Source organism: Podarcis bocagei (assembly GCF_964188305.1).
Source record: "Podarcis bocagei genome assembly, chromosome: 10".
Classification (NCBI taxonomy): domain Eukaryota; kingdom Metazoa; phylum Chordata; class Lepidosauria; order Squamata; family Lacertidae; genus Podarcis; species Podarcis bocagei.
Genome location: NC_138135.1, coordinates 1682418 through 1695406, shown reverse-complemented (window position 1 = coordinate 1695406; position 12989 = coordinate 1682418). Strand labels below are relative to the sequence as shown.

Here is a 12989-nt window from a genome sequence, read left to right as displayed (position 1 = left end):
AGCCTGCCGGGCTGTGCAGGTAGCCCGGCGCGGTCTCCCCTCCGACGCCGCATCCTCTCCAACGGCAGCGGGGCCCTCGAGGTGCGCCCCAGCCCCTCACCCCAGCTCCCCCGCTCCGCTGAGTCCTTCGTTGGTGTCCGCCTTTGGAGCCGGGGAGCGCGCTTCTCTCCCTATGGGGGGTGTGTGGGTCGCGCCCCTCAGAAATGACCCCTGGGCGCTCTCCAGCAGGCACGCTGCATGGAGCCCAACCTGCGCCTTGCGATGTCTCCAGGGGGCTGCGACCCTCTCCTGGCGGGCCTCGGGGAAGCTGGAGCAAGAAGGACAAGGCGCTGGCCTCCTTGGGTGGCGCCCCCCCCGCAGCCCCCCGAGAGTGCCTGAGCCCGGCAGCTTTCCCTCGGCCGGTTTCAGCACCACCGGCTCCGGACAGCTCTCCGCTCGGGCCTTGCCGGATAAAGGCGCTGAGCCCAACTCTCGGCTCCTGTTGGGCAGCGATGCCCCGAGGCCGGCCAGGGGTGCCAGCCTTTCTGCAGGGGCCTCTGCCTTGGTCACACAGAGAGCCCATTCCCCAGTGGGCTGGAGGGCCAACAGGGCTAATGGAAGACCTCATAGCAGTGCTATTAAACTTTGCGCCGCAACTGGCTGGCCGGCTGGGTGGCCAACGTGGGCATTGAGGTGCCCACTGTGAGGAATGTCACCTTCGGGGTCATCTCGGGATGCGGTACACTGGTGCCCGTCTGCGGCTGGCATGGTGCATGATGACTGCCAAGAAGAGCGAGGCTGGTTCTGGCTTGGGTTTGGTGCGACGCTGGGACATGAGGCTCTGCAATATGATGGCGCCAGAGAGGGCAAACCTCCTCCTCCGTGTTTGGGTTCTGACAGGCTGCCTTTGCCAGGTTTTGAGAACCAGGGAGGGTGGGCTGTGCCAAGGATGGAGGAACTGATTGGAGAAATGCGGGGAGCAGGCAGCATGTGGCCCACACAGTGAGGGCCACACTGAAAATGTCACAGCCCCATGGCATACCAAAGGCTGATTCACCTACGGCTGTTCCTGGTAAGCAGTGATTTGCTTAGCTGGCAGCAACAGAGTGGCCACAGGAATAGAGAAGGGTCTGCAGAACAACAAGTGAGCAGCAGAAGGTGGCCTCAAGGAGCCTGCTAAGAAACACTTCTTTAAAACAAAGCACCCTTATGGGAGGGGGGACTTCTTAGCCGCAGCAGTATGGAAAGGAGGCTGTGAGTGTCTGTGGGCTTCACAGTTCCTTTGGCTCACTCCGGAGCTCCAGAACTTGCCTAAGGAACATGGAATGACCACAGCTGTCAAATCACCAGCAATCCATTGCCAGCGTCCTCTGAGACCCGGTTCATCTGCAGCTGAAGGCTGCAAAGGTTTGCTGGTGTCTTCTCCGGAAATCTTGCAGATTCATCCAGTCATGGAGAGACCAAACAGGTTGCAAGTTATGGGCTTGTCTTTCACAGTCAAGGCAGGCGGCTTCCTTCCTAGCCATGCCTCCCCATCATTGTGCACTTAGTCAAGCACCCAAAGCTTTTGCTCCTTGTTGTAGATTTAAACACTAGTAGGCAGGCCTGGAAGGGGACGCGGGTGGCGCTGTGGCTCAAACCCAGAGCCCAGGGCTTGCTGATCAGAAGGTCGGCAGTTCGAATCCCCACGACAGAGTGAGCTCCCGTTGCTCAGTCCCTGCTCCTGCCAACTTAGCAGTTCGAAAGCACATCAAAGTGCAAGTGGGTAAATAGGTATCACTCTGGCAGGTAGGTAAACGGCGTTTCTGTGCGCTGCTCTGGTTCGCCATAAGTGGCTTAGTCATGCTGGCCACATGACCCAGAAGCTGTCTGCAGACAAACGCCGGCTCCCTTGGCCTATAGAGCGAGATGAGAGCCGCAACCCCAGTCTGGACTTAACCCCAGACTGGACTTAACAGTCAGGGGTCCCTTTACCTTTACCTTTAGGAAGGCCTGGAGGTGCAAATATGGCTCTGTTGCAAAAAAATAAAAATAAAAATGGGTTAATTGCCCTTGGAGCTGTGGATTTCCAGAATGGAGACAGGAAGAGATTTAAGTGCCAATACTGGGCAGGATTTTTGTTTTTGTCTGTCTCTCCTTTGGTGGTCCCATCTGTGGCTTCGTGTGTTTCCTGACTGTCTGTGTGACGCTAACCCTAGAGATACATCATGGCCATTGCCAGTCTCTCTGCAAGGCTCGCCCGCCTGTGCCAGGCAGTGAACCTTACGCAGCCTGCCGCTTGGGTTGCTGTTGTGACACGCAGCGCTTCATCGGTTCGATGGATGTGTAGTGAGCTGAGCAGCCACCTGGGCAGGGTGAGGGGTGGGCTCTTGTCCCACTCCCATCATTTGTCTGGCTACTATTTGTGCTCCAACAGGGCCTCACAGCTTCCTTGGAGCTTGAAGGCCTCTGCAGCTTCCCAGCCTGATGGAAGGTCACTCAACTCAATGCTTCTTAAGTCACAATTCGTCATTGTTTGCTTGTTTCCATCAGCCTTGTTTCCCATTTCTGTGAGTATCCCATCAACCTTGTTTCCCATCAGCCTTGTTTCCCATTTCTGTGAGTATCCCACAGGCATCTGTCAAAGTCCCATCCCCAACCTGGTGCCCTCCAGCCCCAGCAAATACAGTCATGCCTTCTGGGGAATTTTAGTCCAGAACATCTGGAGAGCACAAGGTTAGTGAAGCCTGTGATACAGAGTCCAAAACATTGTGAGGAGATCATTCAAGAGATACCTGGTGTGTTGGTGCTGTTTGCTTGCAAGTAGACAGTTTGTTCAGCAAGCAGAGACAGCTAAGAACCATTGCTTGGCTACAGAAGAGCATCAGTCAAAAACAGCAACCAGAAAATAATCTTGCATTTGAATTCCCCCTTCTCTCCACCTCACTCCCAGCCAGCTCTAAGACTTGGTTTTCGTCTGATGACTGTACTGTGACCCCCAAGTGTTTCACTGTGAGCATGTGGGGTGTGCCCTAGCTCAGAGGTCACCAGTGGCTATTGAAGAAATTATTATTAATATTATTATTTGTTAAATTTATATACCGCCTTTCATCAAAAGACCACAGGGAAGTTAACAATGATGAACACAAATGTCAGTAAATTAAATAAATTAAATAAATTTATTATTTCTGTCACAGACCAGTTTCAGCTCACATACAATATCAGGGAAGTCATAGAAAATGATAGGGATACATTTGAATTTGCAATTGGGTATTACAGAGACAATACAGATATAGCATCAGTTAAAAATATTAAGTTTATTCTTAATCACCAAAGTATATCCTAAAATTGTCATTTAAGGCCTTAGTCATTATGGTAGCACAGCTTGCAAATGTCAGTATATGACACAATATCTTGGCAATGTGAAAATCAGAACAGTCATACAACTAAATAATAATAATAATAATAATAATAATAATAATAATAATAATAATAATAATAATAATAGTATTAATGGAGAGCCAGTGTGGTGTAGTGGTTAAGAGCGGTAGTCTCGTAATCTGGGTAACCGGGTTTGCGTCTCCGCTCCTCCACATGCAGCTGCTGGGTGACCTTGGGCTAGTCACACTTCTCTGAAGTCTCTCAGCCCCACTCACCTCACAGAGTGTTTGTTGTGGGGGAGGAAGGGAAAGGAGAACGTTAGCCGCTTTGAGACTCCTGAAGGGGAGTGAAAGGCGGGATATCAAATCCAAACTCTTCTCTTCTTCTAATGTGTAATACAATACAGAGTCTCATAACAACAGAAGCATAAAAATAAAGGGAGAAGAAAACCAGCAACAGGGTAACCAGAATACAAAAAACACTCACACATGCAGAACTTTCTCTCTGTCCAAAAGCACCCTTTTAATCCAGCCCTCTAAGCCATGGGGAGGCAAACGAAGCCCTGGGGGCTGGATCCAGCCCAGTCGCCTTCTCAATCCGGCCTGCGGACGGTCCGGGAATCAGCGTGTTCTTACGTGAGTAGAATGTGTCCTTTTATTTCAAAGGCATCTCTGGGTTATTTTGGGGGGATAGGAATTTGTTCATTTCTTCAAAATATAGTCTGGCCCCCACAAGGTCTGAGGGTCAGTGGACCGGCCCTCTGCTGAAAAAGTTTGCTGACCCTTGATCTAAGCCTTGGAGCTTTGCTCTCCTCTTGTAGTCTCTCAGACTGGAACATCTTCCCTGCCTCTAATTCAAGGTCCCTTCCACTGTCTATCTGCCACTTTCATATGGGTGCAGTCCAGGGGTTGCCTTCATGAGCCCCTTCAGATAATTATCAGGACACCCCCTGGACAGGAGGGCTCATTAGCAAGCAGCCATCAAAGAAAAGAGAGCCAAGCCTTCAGCTGGTAATCATGGTCACATTTCCCGTTACATGGTGAAACGTTTCTACAGCATTGCGTTGTATTTAAAGTTCTAGGCAATATTTACTGCATTTGTACCTGCAGGAGTGAAGGGCTAAATTCATAGTTTCCCCAACTGCGTCTCAATCAAGACGAGAAGCAACTCCCCCAGTCCCCCCCCCAAACCGGAGGCACCACCTGCAAACAAGGCCAGTGATGGACTGAGTTTCTAGATCCATTTCCATCTGGATTCAGGTCTTTCCTCCGTACTGAGACTGCCTTAGTCACCTTGATGGATGACCTAAGCCAAAAGGAATTAGTCCCTGCCAATTCTCCTGGATCTCTCAGGCATGGCAGCTTTCGGATAACATTGGCCACAGAAACTCTCTGGAGAGATGGAGGGTTGGTGTGACCAAATGGCAGGACAGATAAAAGGAAGTACTTCTTAGTGCTACACCTAGTTAAATTAAGGGACGTTGTGGTGAACACCAACATGGATGGCGCCGGAAGAATTTTTGCTAGGTTTGGTGGGAGAAGGGATTAAAAAGATAGATCAAAGATTATATTTATATGCAACAACTGCAGCCAGAGTTCTGATAGCTCTAAGTGGAAGCAACAGGAGATGCCGACGAGAAGAGAATGGCAGATAAAGTTGGTTGAGTATGCTGAGATGGCTAAATTGACACACAGAATTCGCAATCAGGAGGAGACAAAGTACCAAAAAGAATGGAGTAAAGTTATGGTGTATATAAGTGAGAACTGTACAAATATGAAAACGTTGGCAGGATTGAAATAATTCTCATGTCATGGTATAATTTATAATTAAAGAATCTGTAAACTATAGAATGGAATAGGAAAACTGCTGGAAGGGAAGGACGGAAGCTTCAGATGTGATGTTTTGGTGGTGGGTGGTGGGGGTTGGTTGGTGATTGTAAATTTCAATAAAAATCATTTTTTTTTTAAAAAAAAAGAACACCAACATGGATGGCTTTAAGAGAGGGCTAGACAAGTTCATGAAGGAGAGGACTATCGATGGCTATGCTGTGCCAGATGTTGGAACCCACAAGAGGGGAGAGGTCTCCTGCGTTTGCAGGCTTTCCATAATGGGCACCTGATTGGCCAATGAGAGAGGAACAGGATGCTGGAATAGGTGGGACATTGGCCGGATCCAGCAGGATCTTATTGTATTCTTATGACATCTCATTGCGAGAAGTGAGGTTACAGGGAACCAGACAGAGGGCCTTCTTGGTAGTGGTGCCCACCCTGTGAAACGCCCTCCCATCAGATGTGAAGGAAATAAGCAGCTATCTTGTTTTTAAAAGACATCTGAAGGCAGCTCTGTTTAGGGAAGTTTTTAATATTTAATGCTGTATTGTTAATAATAATAATAATAATAATAATAATAATAATAATAATAATTTTATTTATATCCCGCCCTCCCCAGCCGAAGCCAGGCTCAGAGCGGCTAACAACAATAAAAGTAACACAATATTTTAAAATAAATTCATTTTAAAATCAATTCAAAATCAAATTAATGGCAACCATTGGGCTGGAGTTCTGTGAGGATTACAGAAGGAGGGGGTCAGACTGTGCCTTGGCCAAAGGCCAGGCAGAACAGCTCCGTCTTGCAGGCCCTGCAGAAAGATGTCAAGTCCCGCAGGGCCCTAGTCTCTTGTGACAGAGCGTTCCACCAGATTGGAGCCACAGCCCAAAAAGCCCTGGCTCTGGTTGAGGCCAGCCTAACTTCCCTGTGGCCTGGGACCTCCAAGATTTGAAGACCGTAAGGTCCTCCATTGGACATACCAGGAGAGGCAGTCCCGTAGGTAACACTTGATTGGGAGCCGCCCAGTATCTCAGCATTTTCCAAAACCATTGACTGTGGCATTATTCTGGAAAGATAATCTGCAAGTAGAAATTGGAGGCAAGGTGTTACGGTGGTCCTGTTCCTCTTTGGACAGCCGACTCCCCAAGGTGGTTCTGAGCCAAACAAAAGTTTGAATCCTTGGCACTTACGCCTCCAGTGATTCCTCAAACCTCCAATATTAGGGGCCTTGAAGCTCAAGTTTCCTTGGTTTCATAGCAGATCCATCCCTAGGTAGACCCTCTCCTCCTCCATGGATTTCTCTAATCCTCTTCTAAAGGTATCCAAGTTGATGGCCATCACTTCCTCTTGAGGGATATAGAGGTCCATCGCTTGGCTATGCGCTGCGTGGAAAAGGACTTATGTGTGATAAAACCACAAAGTTTCTTGCGTCATCTTAATGAAATTGTTGTGGACTAAAGCTCCTTTAGGGATGCGGATGGTGCTGTGGGTTAAACCACAGAGCCTAGGACTTGCCGATCAGAAGGTTGGTGGTTCGAATCCCCGCAACAGGGTGAGCTCCTGTCACTTGGTCCCTGCTCCTGCCAACCTAGCAGTTCGAAAGCACGTCAAAGTGCAAGTAGATAAATAGGTACCACTCTGGCGGGAAGGTAAACGGCGTTTCCGTGCGCTGCTCTGGTTCGCCAGAAGCAGCTTAGTCATGCTGGCCACATGACCCGGAAGCTGTACGCCGGCTCCCTCGGCCAGTAAAGCGAGATGAGCACCAGAGCCCCAGAGTCGGCCACGACTGGACCTAATGGTCAGGGGTCCCTTTACCTTTTAAAGCTCATTTAATCAGATCCACAGAATGTCAGAACAAAACTGGAGCTCCGCAGGTGGGCCAGGTCAGAGTCCCACCTAGTCCAGCATCCTCTTCTCACAAACCAGCAGGCAGGATCCGACCACAAGCGCAACTCTCCCCCCCTGTGGTTTCCACCAGCTGGGATCCAGGAGCCATGAAGTGCTTTTCTCAGCTGACAGGAATATCTATATATATATTAGGGGGTGTGGGGAGAGAAATGTAAATAGTGGAGTCAAATGGCCATGAAATTCAAAAAGTACAGACTGTGAAAATTCAATTAAAGCTCAAATATATGCACGATAAGCACAGCGACTAGCAATGGGGGAACCGATTTTGTCATAATTTCCAATTTGCTTGCCGAGCTGCAAATGCAACATTATCAATTGAGTCGAAAAGTTCTGATCTTGCAAGATCTTAAAGTTTCTCTGAATTTAAAATTGCAGTAATATGAGATGGTCCAAGGAGTTTCCAGCCCCATTTTCTTCTTTATTTGCTTCCTTAAAGGCAAAAGCTTAACATAATGTTACGCACAATCCCAGTCTCCAAGCGCTGTGAGATTCCAGGGGCTCCAGGCACTTACCCGGGGTTCGTGTTTCCTTTGCAAATGAAGCACAGCAGAGATTTGGGCGTCTTTATGATTTACGGCTTATTTACACATATATACACAACCTGAGTCTCCGATGGAGGGGCATTGACACCCTGGGAGGTTCTTGCTTCTCCTAGTGCCACAGCAGCCTTGCATTCAAGGCCTCTCTGTAGCTGGCCGCATTTTACAGACTGCAACTATTTTTCTCCCGCCCACATCATCCTCAGCTGCAATCCTAAACTCTCCAATCTGCTTTGTCTCTGCTCACTAGCTCAGAGCTCAGGGAGGGGCTCCATCCATTTTCCAGCTGGCACAGAATCTTTGCTTTACTGATGATCTCCCTGCCTTTCCTCTGTTAATGGTCCATTTTGTGGGCATGTTCAGGGTGGCAGGAGAGGATATATTGTTTATTAATATCCTTCCTAACTTGCACTATCAAGTTCTATAACTTAGCAGAGTTTTACATTTCCCATTTTTAAATGCACAGCAGATAGCTGGTTGCAGGCTTGTTTAAGCCTCTTACTATTAGATTCCTGGTAAGTTCTCTTGAATCCCTCTTAAAAGAATAAAAACGCCACAATCTTATTCAAAGTCAATAAAAGAAGTTCACAGTTGGATTCCTGAAGGCAGACTTAGTTACAAATATGTGGCTCTACCCCATATGGGGGAATAATCCCAGTCACTGCAGACTAGCAGTCACTGCAGTCCACATGACAAAAGGAAGATGGAAAAGAGGAATGAGAGGCAGCATGCCTTGTCCTTTTCTTTACCTGGACAGGTAAAGTCACGTCCACCTCTAGTCACATGCAAGAAGGGTGCTCCAGCCCAGGAAGAAAGAGGAAGCTTCCGACTGGCTGGACCAAACATTTCCCCACATGTCTTCTCTCGCATTACAAGGAATGTTGTACTTGACTGCTACTTTTGTATCACATCCCACACATTTCTCAGGTGATCTCCCAAACATGGGAAACTGAGGCCAGCTATTAATGGCAAACTTCCTGTTTAACTCTCCAAGCACTGATTAAATTTTAACACTTACTAAATCCAGGAATTGCTCCTGATGGCACACTTACGAAGGGGTTACATTCCCAGGTACCAAGCGTATACATGAAATTGTGTATAGTGGAGACCACCATCTAAAAATCCTGTAAATAGCCTCTAAGCCGCCAAACCTTCTAAAACAGGGGTCAGCAACCTTTTTCAGCAGGGAGCCAGTCCACTGTCCCTCAGACCATGTGGTGGGCCGAACTGTATTTTGAAGGAAAAAATGAACAAATTCCTATGCCCCAGAAATAACCCAGAGATGCATTTTAAATAAAAGGGCACATTCTACTCATGTTAAAACACGCTGATTCCTGGACCATCCGTGGGCCGGATTGAGAAGGCGTTTGGGCCACATCCAGCCCCTGGGCCTCAGGTTGCCTTTGTTGTTGTTTAGTCGTTTAGTTGTGTCCAACTCTTCGTGACCCCCTGGACCAGAGTACACCAGGCACTCCTGTCTTCCACTGCCTCCCGCAGTTTGGTCAAACTCATTTTGGTTGCTTCAAAAACGCTGTCCCACCATCTCGTCCTCTGTTGTCCCCTTCTCCTTGTGCCCTCCATCTTTCCCAACATCAGGGTCTTCTCCAGGGAGTCTTCTCTTCTCATGAGGTGGCCAAAGTCTTGGAGCCTCAGCTTCATGATCTTTAAGGTAGTCTCTATGGGAGTATATTGTATTTAATTATGGGGTATCAGAGTTTTTAGGGGGTTAACTAGGCTGGGAAAGCTGGGATAGCAGGCTTGTTGGTTTTTGAATGTCTGATGTAGTTTTTTTAAAAAAATTTCATTCTGTATAGGACAATGACAATAAAGATTATTGTATCGTATCGTATCGTATCGTATCGTATTGCATCGCTGTCTGAAAGTTCTTCCAGATGCTTAGTCACAATCTCCTTTCTCACAATTTGAATCCATTGGTCCATTGTCCAGAGGAGGGCAACCAAAATGGTCAAAGGCCTGGAAACGATGCCTTATGAGGAACGGCTAAGGGAGCTGGGCATGTTTAGCCTGGAGAAGAGGAGGTTAAGGGGTGATATGATAGCCATGTTCAAATATATAAAAGGATGTCACATAGAGGAGGGAGAAAGGTTGTTTTCTGCTGCTCCAGAGAAGCGGACACGGAGCCATGGATCCAAACTACAAGAAAGAAGATTCCACCTAAACATTAGGAAGAACTTCCTGACAGTAAGAGCTGTTCGACAGTGGAATTTGCTGCCAAGGAGTGTGGTGGAGTCTTCTTCTTTGGAGGTCTTTAAGCAGAGGCTTGACAACCATATGTCAGGAGTTCTCTGATGGTGTTTCCTGCTTGGCAGGGGGTTGGACTCAATGGCCCTTGTGGTCTCTTCCAACTCTATGATTCTATGATTCTATGATTCTAGGTCCTTTGCTCTGTCCCAAACCTCTTGCTGACAGCGTCATTGCGTGAAACCAATTTCTCTTGTGTTGTGCATGAAATGTAGAGTCCTTTCTGTCGACTCTCTGTGCCCCATTAACAATGTTGTGCTCCCCTGTGCCTTTGACCGTGGGTCATTGCAGCCACAGGAGGAAATGCGATTCATGGCTGAGAGTCATACAGAACCCTAGAACTGGAGAGTTGGAGAGGATCCCAAGGAATCCCTTGGCATGATACGCTTCAGCCTGGCTCTGGTGCAGACAAGCCCCTGATAAACATTTAAATCTTTCTCTCTGCAAAATGAAAGAGAGAGAGAGAGAACTTCACTTTGGGTGTTTCTGTTTGTTTAATGAAGTAGGAATTGAACTTTGATTACTTTGTTGCTAACACCACTCATTACTGCTTTACTAAGTGGGAGGATCAATAGCAAAACAGGGGGTTTTTTAATAAAAAAGAGAGAAAACAACAACAAAGTAAGAAAATATCAAACAACTGGAGCCCAAAGCAATCAATTCATACATTAATTAGTGTGAAAATGATTAGGAAATGTCTGAGCAAAAGACAAACTAAATGCATCCCGCTGGATTTCATTTATGAAATTTATGAAACTCACCAGTCATAGCTCATTTTTTTTTTTTAATTTCAGTGGACAGTTGCAAAATTTGCAAACTGTGCTGCATATTAAGATTGCTTCAAATACTAATTAAAGCCTTAATTAATAGTTTAGTGGAGCTCAAAACAAAACACTGTTTGATTTGGGAGACGGAATCCAGGCATTGTAACAAACATGGGGAATGACAGGCTGAAAGTATCGCCATCGCCATTAATTTACGAATCACCTTCTACACAATTGTGGACTGTTTAAAAAGCAAAGAAAAAAACTGCTTAAAACCACACAAAAAACCCCCAGCAGATGCGTTTAATGCAACGCAGTAGGAAAAGCAAGGCTCCTCAAAAAGGCCCATTTATCCAGCTGGGGGAGCCTGCGTGAACAAAACGTCTTCAATCATTTCTGAAAAGTGCAGATAGTATCTTGACAGGAATGCTATTCCACAGAACAGGAGCTGCCACCCTAAAAGGCAGAGAGGGCTTTTGGGATTTTAGAAACTTGCAGGCAAAACTTTCCTGCAGATCACATGACTTATAAAGTGGCGTCTGAAGTAACCTGAGCTTATGTTGTTGTTGTTGTTGAGTCATTTAGTCGTGTCCGCCTCTTCGTGACCCCCTGGACCAGAGCATGCCAGACACTCCTGTCTTCCACTGCCTCCTGCAGTTAGGTCAGATTCATGTTTGTAGCTTCGAGAACACTGTCCAACCATCTTGTCCTCTGTCGTCCCCTCCTCCTTGTGCCCTCCATCTTCCCCAACATCAGGGTCTTCCCAACCTGAGCTTATAGAGACATTTAAAAGAGGATTAGACCAGGCATAGGCAAACTCTGCCCTCCAGATGTTTTGAGACTACAATTCCCATTATCCCTGACCACTGGTCTTGTTAGCTAGGGGTGATGGGAGTTGTAGTCCCAAAACATCTGGATGAACCCCAGTTTCTGGAAACTGCAGAAAGGGGGACTTGCTGTTTGTTGGATGTGATCCATGAGAGGCAGTCAAGTACAACTTTCCTTGTAATGCTAGAGAAGACATGAGAGGGAATGTCTGGTCCAGCCAGTTGAAACTTCCTGTTCCTCCTGGCTGGAGCATCCTTCCTTTTGCATGTGACAGAAGGTGGGCGTGACCTAACCTGTCCAGGTAACAAAAGGATGAGTCACGGAGCACACCTCCCTCTTTTTGACTCCCTTCTTCATTGTACCAGCTTTTAGTTAGGACTGCTCTGCTAGTTCTCAGCTAGAAGAAGCACTGGGATTATTCCCCCATACGGGGTAGATCCACACGTACATATTTGCAACTAAGTCTGCCTTCAGGAATCCAACTCTGAACTGGTGTGAGTAAACTTCTTTTATTGACTTTGAATGAGATTGTGGCGTCTTTATTCTTTTAAGAGGGATTCAAGGGAACTTACCAGGAATGCACAATTCAATCTGAGACAGACTGAATTGTATAATAGTCAGAGGCTCACACGAGCCTGAAACTAGCTATCTGCTGTGCATGTAAAAAGGGGAATATAACTCTGATAAGTAAAGGAACTTGCTAGCACAAGTTAGGAAGGATATTCATAAACAATATACAGTGGTACCTCGCAAGACGAATGCCTCGCAAGACAAAAAACTCGCTAGATGAAAGGGTTTTTTGTTTTTTGAGCTGCTTCGCAAGACGATTTTTTCTATGGGCTTGCTTTGCAAGACGGAAACGTCTTGCAAGTTTGTTTCCTTTTTCTTAACACCGTTAATACAGTTGCGACTTGACTTCGAGGAGCAACTCATAGAACGCGGTGTGATAGCCTTTTTTGAGGTTTTTAAAGACTTTGGTGATTTTTGAAGCTTTTCCAAAACTTTCCTGACACCGTGCTTCGCAAGACGAAAAAAATCGCAAGACGACAAAACTCGCGGAACGAATTAATTTCATCTTGCGAGGCACCACTGCTCCCAGAGCTTGTCGGGGCCGGAGGGGGAAGCTCCAGTTGCTCTGCCGGCACCCGGGGTTTCCCCCGCCAGCCCCAAAGAGCGGCTTAGGAGCATGCCACACTCGGCAATTTAGCTCCAGGGACCACACATTTGCTCCATAAGACGCACAGACATTTCCCCTTAGTTTTTAAGAGGAAAAAAGTGTGTCTTAAGGTGCAAAAAAATACGGTAATATTATACCTCAACTGCTGGGTTGGGAGAATTTGTGCAAGTTTGAATCCCAGGGAATAATAGTCGAACCAGTTGGCAAAGGTTGCAAAGAGATTTTTGTTTTAGTTTTGGCTGGCAGAAATTGACACAGTTCTGGAGTGGATCTTGCATGCTTGCTTGCTTCTCACCTGCTCAACCTGCATAAGGGAAAATGAAAAATAATGGCATACAGGCCAGG

The 12989-nt window shown here is 47.0% G+C and overlaps 1 protein-coding gene across 1 annotated transcript in view; it reads left to right on the top strand.

Moving 5' to 3' along the window:
* LOC308595836 (uncharacterized protein) overlaps positions 1–12989 on the top strand; it is a 32581-nt gene that overhangs the window by 793 nt on the left and 18799 nt on the right. The window lies entirely within an intron of this gene.